The following is a 6,969-nucleotide window of genomic DNA, read 5'->3' on the forward strand; positions in this document are numbered from 1 at the left end:
TCATGACATTAAAGTTCAACAGCTCCTGATTAAATATGTGTGACCTTCTTAAACAAGTAAAGTCAGCATCTGGAAATTTTTCACCTCCTCACAAAATTCTTGCAAAATAAGTGTTTGCAAATCAGGCGATGGCTCAGTGATTAGCACTGTCTCGCAGCAAGAAGGTTGCTGGTTCGAGTCCCGGCTGGGTAAGTTGGCATTTTTGTGTGGAGTTTGCATGTTCTCCTCGTGTTTACGTGACATGCGCTATAGGTGAATTTAATAAACTAAATTAGCCGAAGTGCATTTGTGTGAATGAGAGTGTAGGCAGCCGCTGTGTAAAATATATGCTGGATAAGTTGGCGGTTCACTCCGCTGTGGCGACCCTTGTTGAATAAAAGGACTAACCCGTAAGAAAATGAATGAAGGAATAAAATCTTTTGCCTTCACAAAAAAACTCAGTATATTGATTACTAGTGAAAACTGCTTATTTTATTTTACACCAATTGCTTTAACATTATATTTAGGTGGAAACAGTTATCATGGCATTTCAAAAAATAAATTGTGTTAATTTTCTTTAAAAGGATTACTTGAGACAAAGGTCTTGTTGCGCTAACCTCAGGGATCTGACACTTAGTTGTTTTAGCATGAAAACAGTTATTTATAGCCAGTGTCTTGGAAAATCATCAATGGTGTCACAGTACACTTCCGACATTCTCCACAAATATCACAGAGCCACTGTTTAGGTGCTTCAGTGCCAATTGCGCACTCAGGGCTTGAACTTGTCAGATATTTTTAATGCAGCAGCATCACAATGCTGCATTTAGCAAGCAGTGATGGAAGAGTTACTTTAAGTTATTTTAACTTTATTTTACTTAAAGTTACTTTAACACTTTAAGTTATACTGGTAACATAGAGAGAGACTTCAGAGATTGAAGCCAGTAATGTGAGATCTGTGGTGGAAACTAATACTCAAGAAAAAGTACCATTAAATGCCCCAAAATGTGAGTAAAGTATCTGTTTTAAACACAACTTAGAGTATGAGTAAAATGTAGCCCTGCTAAAAGTACTCATAAGTAGTAAGTATTATGCTATGAAAATTATTCCACTTTATACCATGCAAAAAAAAAACAAAAACAAAAAAAAAAACATAGTATTCTTGGTTCTTTGTAAGTAAAATTAAAACAAACAAACAAACAAACTAACAAGCAACAAACAAAAAAAAAAACTAAATGAAATTAAAACACATGAAACTGGGCAGTTAATTTAAACATTTTCAAAAAACATAACAGTAACTTGAACAAACTAATTATATATAAATATGTAATTATATATATATATATATATATATATATATATATATATATATATATATATATATATATATATATATATATATATATATATATATACACACACAATTTTATTTAGTGTCTGACACATTAAGTATTGCATTTTAAAATACTGATTTATTTTAACATGCGAACAACAGCATACAGAACATATTAATAGAACATCTTCACGCACCTGTATGTCCAACATCATATAATAAATAAATAACAACATAAATAGGTCTGCCCTAGATATTTTTCACGTAAATTAGAAATTTAGATTAAAACGAAAACACTGACTGAATCCTTTTAAAGATCCATGGCTATTTTTTCTAGTCATGTTTTTTTTATTCTTCTGTCAAATAAAAACAGCAAGTTGATCGCTCCATGGAAAATATGCATTAAATTGCTCTACAGTAATTGTTAATAATCACAAATCTATGTTTACATGTTAACAGAAGTCATTATTTAAAGATTATGACTTAAGCATTTTATTTTACTTAGACTTTCTGTGCTTTCTTTTTCTCTGTCTCGGTCACTCGCGGTCCAATGTGCCCACTGCACGTGAAGAAACATCAAGGCAATATATTGACTTATATCCTAAAGGCTACTATAGTATATGATCATTTCGAATTTTTTACATATAGTATTGCATTAGCCTAATTTGCAGAGATGTTTTATAGTTTATAAAAGAATTGAGTCCTTTATTAAAACTATTATTAATAACTTTAATTTTCCAAATGGAAAAAAAAGTTGGTTTGTTGGCTGTATATGCTATATGCGTTTTTAAATGGCGCATTCCCCAGCCTTAGGCTACACACGCTCCGCATGTCTGTTGTTACGGAGCCCTGATGACATACATTGTAATTCTAATTATGTTCAGAGCTCCTAGTTTAAAATAGGCTAACAGTCAGTTAAACTATATAGTATAAGGTAACACACACAGCTGCCAAAATAAATAGGCAAAAAAAATACACAGTTGATCAATTAGAATCAGAATCAGAAAGAGCTTAATTGCCAGGTATGTTCACACATACGAGGAATTTGTTTTCGTGACAGAGCTTCTACAGTGCAACAGGATAACAGAGACAGGACAAAAAACAGATAATAAATATATATATAAAAAAAATAGAAGTAAGTAGTGAGTGCAAATATACAAATTGACAAGTGTATGTACGTGTTTATTACTATATACAATGTTATATGTGCAGCTGTTATGAGTAAATTGGCATGTAAAGTGTGTTGTTAAATAAGTGTATATGTGTATAAAAGTGTATAGCATGTAGTGATGTTGGTTCCACAATTATTATCATCAAGTGTTCATGAGATGGATTGCCTGAGGGAAGAAACTGTTTCTGTGTCGGGCTTGTTCTGGTGCGCAGTGCTCTGTAGCGTCGACCAGAAGGTAAAAGTTCAAAGAGGCAGTGTGTTGGGTGTGAGGGGTCTAGAGTGATTTTGGCAGCCCTTCTGCTCGCTCTGGATAAGTACAGTTCTTGGGGAGTAGGAAGGGTTGTACCAGTGATTCGCTCAGCAGTCCGAACTATTCGACGTAGTCTTTGGAGGTCGTATTTAGTAGCTGAGCTAAACCAGACAGTTATTGATGTGTAGATGACTGATTCAATGATGGAGGTGTAGAACTGCTTCAGCAGCTCTTTTGGGAGGTTAAACTTCCTCAGATGACGAAGAAAGTACAGCCTCTGTTGAGCTTTTTTGACAATGGAGTCAATATGAGTGTCCCACTTCAGGTCCTGAGAGATGGTGGTGCCCAGGAACCTGAATGACTCCACTGCTGCCACAATGCTGTCTATGATGCTCAGTGGGGGGAGAGCAGGGGGGTTTCTCCTGAAGTCCACTATCATCTCCACTGTTTTGAGCTCCAGGTTGTTGTGACTGCACCAGACAGCCAACTCCTTAACCTCGTGTCTGTAAGCACCTGTCTGTTTAGGCCTATTAAAATCTTATAAAAAAACTGTACTGAAAAAAAAAAAAAAAAGCACAAGAAAGTGCCTCTTTTCACACCGCTTTGCTCACTTGCTCTGGCTGCTTCAGTATATCAGTTCAGTATGCTAACTATGTTACATAACTGCCCTCTGCTGGTTATGTATTTCTTGTGTCAGACCGTGTTCTGCTTTTACAGCGGTTTACTGCAGAGACGTGCAATATTTCTACAAATCACTCGCGCAATCGCAGTAGCCATATCTGTATACTGCATCATCATTTAATATGTTTTAAAGCAACATTTTCTAGTTATTTTCAAAATAATAAGCAAACAAATGAGCAAATTTTATGTAATAAGGTTTGATTTGTTTAACTTCGGCCCACAGCCCTCAATCAAGTTTGTTTTTTGGCCCGTTATAAGAAAAGGTTTGGGCACCCCAGACTTAAACGAAAGTAAAAGTACACATTTCAAAAACAACTCAGTAGAGTTCCTGAGTAAAACTACTCAATTACTGTAGTTTGAGTATTTGTAATTTGTTACTTGACACCACTGTGTAAGATGCATATGGTCCACACAGCGCTTTAACTTAATTCAAGAGGTGAAGTTTAGTCCTCTCTTTCTTAAACTGAGCAATACATCATGTTAATTGATGTGTACACTTGGGTTTAGACTTTGTACCTAAAGCTTTGATTCTTAGAGGGGATTTTTTAAAACCTTTTTTTAGCCCAGTAAGTCAACATTTTGCACTCTAGTTTGGACCCCTGAGATATTTATGAGCTGACTTTAATAGTCTCGACCAAACATGGAACTCCGCTCTTTAATCACAAAAGCAAGATTAACTGAAGTATGAATGCATTGTTATGTCTTAAAGTAGGTCTGCGGCATGTAACTGAATGAATGAGTGTGGTGAACTTTTCAACTGGCCTTTGGCAAAAGCATAGTGACTGTAGATTTTCCTCAGTTTATGCATGTGTCATGAACCAGCTCACATGCAGTCGTGGAGCTCTCACACACAACAATCCAAGATACTAAAATACCATATTGAAAGGTATTCTGAGCAAGATGTGACATAGAGGGAATGGTATATATATATATATATATATATATATATATATATATATATATATATATATATATATATATATATATATATACACAGTTGAAGTCAGAATTATTAGCCCCCCTTTGATTTTATTTTTATTTATTTTTTTCATTTTTAAATATTTGCCAAATGATGTTTAACAGATCAAAGAAATTTTCACAGTATGTCTGATAATATTTTTTTTCTGGAGAAAGTCTTTTTTTTTTCGTGTAGAATAAAAGCAGTTTTAAATTTTTTATGAAACATTTTAAGGTCAAAATTATTAGCCACTTTAAGCTATTTTTTTTTCCGATAGTCTACAGAACAAATCATCGTTATACAATAACTTGCCTAATTACCCTAACCTGACTAATTAACCTAATTAAGCCTTTAAATGTCACTTTAATCTGTATAGAAGTGTCTTGAAAAATATCTAGTACAATATTATTTACTGTCATCATGGCAAAGATAAAATAAATCAGTTATTAGAGATGAGTTATTAAAACTATTATGTTTATTATGTGCTAAAAAAAAATCTCTCCGTTAAACAGAAATTGGGGAAAAAATAATACAGGGGGGCTAATGATTCTGAATTTAACTGTATATAAATCCACTGTGGCAACTCCTGATAAATCAGTGACTGAGCCAAAGGAAAGTGAGAAAAAAAGCATCCCAGTAAATGATCCGCCTCTTTGATTATTGTCTACTAAGGGAACATTTACATGACAAACATACTAGCCATTGTATTGTGCATGCCAGGCCAGCAGGTGGCAATGTTACTTTGTAAAGGAACACTATAACTCTGAAAACAGACAATCCAGTAGTCCACCACTGTTGTTTATGTTGTAAATATGTACTATGCATTTGTGTGATCTCTGCGTTTTAAATAAATTACGTTTTTGCAGTTTACACATAGGCAATAACATTACTGTTTAAAAAAACTTTGAATCTCACGTTCAAAGGTTTGCATTTTCAAGCCCAAAAATAGTTATCATTAAATAATAGCCAAACATATAAAGGAAAAACATGGGTGTCAAACACTCATTGTTTGGCCATCTTTTTAAATAAACTGCTCCAAAAAAATAAAGGGAACACTTGGAGTTATGTTGTGTTGTTTAAGTGTTCCCTTTATTTCTTGGAGCAGTGTATCATTAGAATGTTTAATGATAATTTTGTTGTATTTCACATTGTTTTTAGTAAATACATCTAAACGTTCTTATAAGAAGGTGAATTAAATTAACAAGAAAATGATATGTGAATACTTTATTGTATATATTAATATGAAGAGTTCAGATGCAAAAGCCGCTAAACGGCACTTTCGCCAAAAATGAGCTAATGACATTGAGTGAACGCTTTAGGCATGTAGTACACCATCAACAGATAGATTTGCTTCAAATCATCTAAATCCCAGAGTCAGCGTATTCAGAAATAACAGTTTGTTTGCAAAAGCCGCTAAACGCCACTTGCCTTTGGTAGCAAAAAACGCTATGTCCCGAGAACCAATCAGAATGCGTGAATCGAATCATATGTTTTCATTGTAGCAGCACGCTGATACGGCGGCTTTTATGAGGAGACTCTTCTATTCCGTTTTCGATTTTAAAAGACGGAGTTTGATGAACTGGATGAGCCTGTCCGACTGTCAGTGAATGGCAAGTGAAAACATCCCTTACCTCAAAACTCTGTGCATTATAAGAAAAAGAAAACACACTGTACAGTCGGAAGTGTAGCATGCATTTATAAAGTTTTTTTTTTTTTTGCGCAGCGATGCTACTTTGAAAGAGTCCAATAAACAAGAGACCAAGACCCCAAGTATGGTGAGAATGAATGAATGACAGCTTCTAAAATTGTCTGAGAGGCATACCTCTTAATTTTTTGCAATTTCAATTTTTACACTGTTCTACTTACATTAAATCTAAATCCCAAATATCAGAAATGACAACAGATTGTTAAGATTTAATTAATGTCAATTTTAAAGTTATTGATTAATGCACTTACTTGACAATTTTAATTTATTCATTTTCCTCCTGCTTTTTCCCTGGTTTATCACAGCAGCATGAACCGTCACTTACTTGACAGATTTACGTATTTTTAATTTGGTTTGTGTAATGTGTTTTATGTTTGGTAAATAATTTCTAATTGCATCTTCAGTGCAATTCAGTGCTTCTTGTCCCAATAGATGGATTTAGAGGTTTTTGCAAAAAAAGCAGAAGTGGATTTAGCTGGTTGACACAAAAGAAAATCTACCTTGTTAAAAACCAAAGAATTGTCTAAAGTACCATTTTTGAAAATAAATAAATAAATTTTATTCACTAGCTAATAACCATTCTATTAAATGAAACTTCTGAACCTAATTATAGGAGCCTGATAGAAAATGCTCATTTACAAGAAAAGATGACGGATGGATTTAGAGGGTTTTGCATCTGAACTCTTCATGTAATATTCAGTATATTAAAAAAGGCCATTATAATTTAGGGTGTACTCACACTATGTACAGTTGCCTTAAACCGGGCCAAAGCACGTTTGTCCCCCCTCCTTTCTCCCCAATGGCCTGCACTCACATTACATTCGGGCCTGGGCACGCTTACGTCATCGATGATGCGCAGTTCTGTAAGTGCTCTCGCTCAGCACAGTGGAGATTT

Source organism: Danio aesculapii, chromosome 22 (assembly GCF_903798145.1).
Source record: "Danio aesculapii chromosome 22, fDanAes4.1, whole genome shotgun sequence".
Classification (NCBI taxonomy): Eukaryota; Metazoa; Chordata; class Actinopteri; order Cypriniformes; family Danionidae; genus Danio; species Danio aesculapii.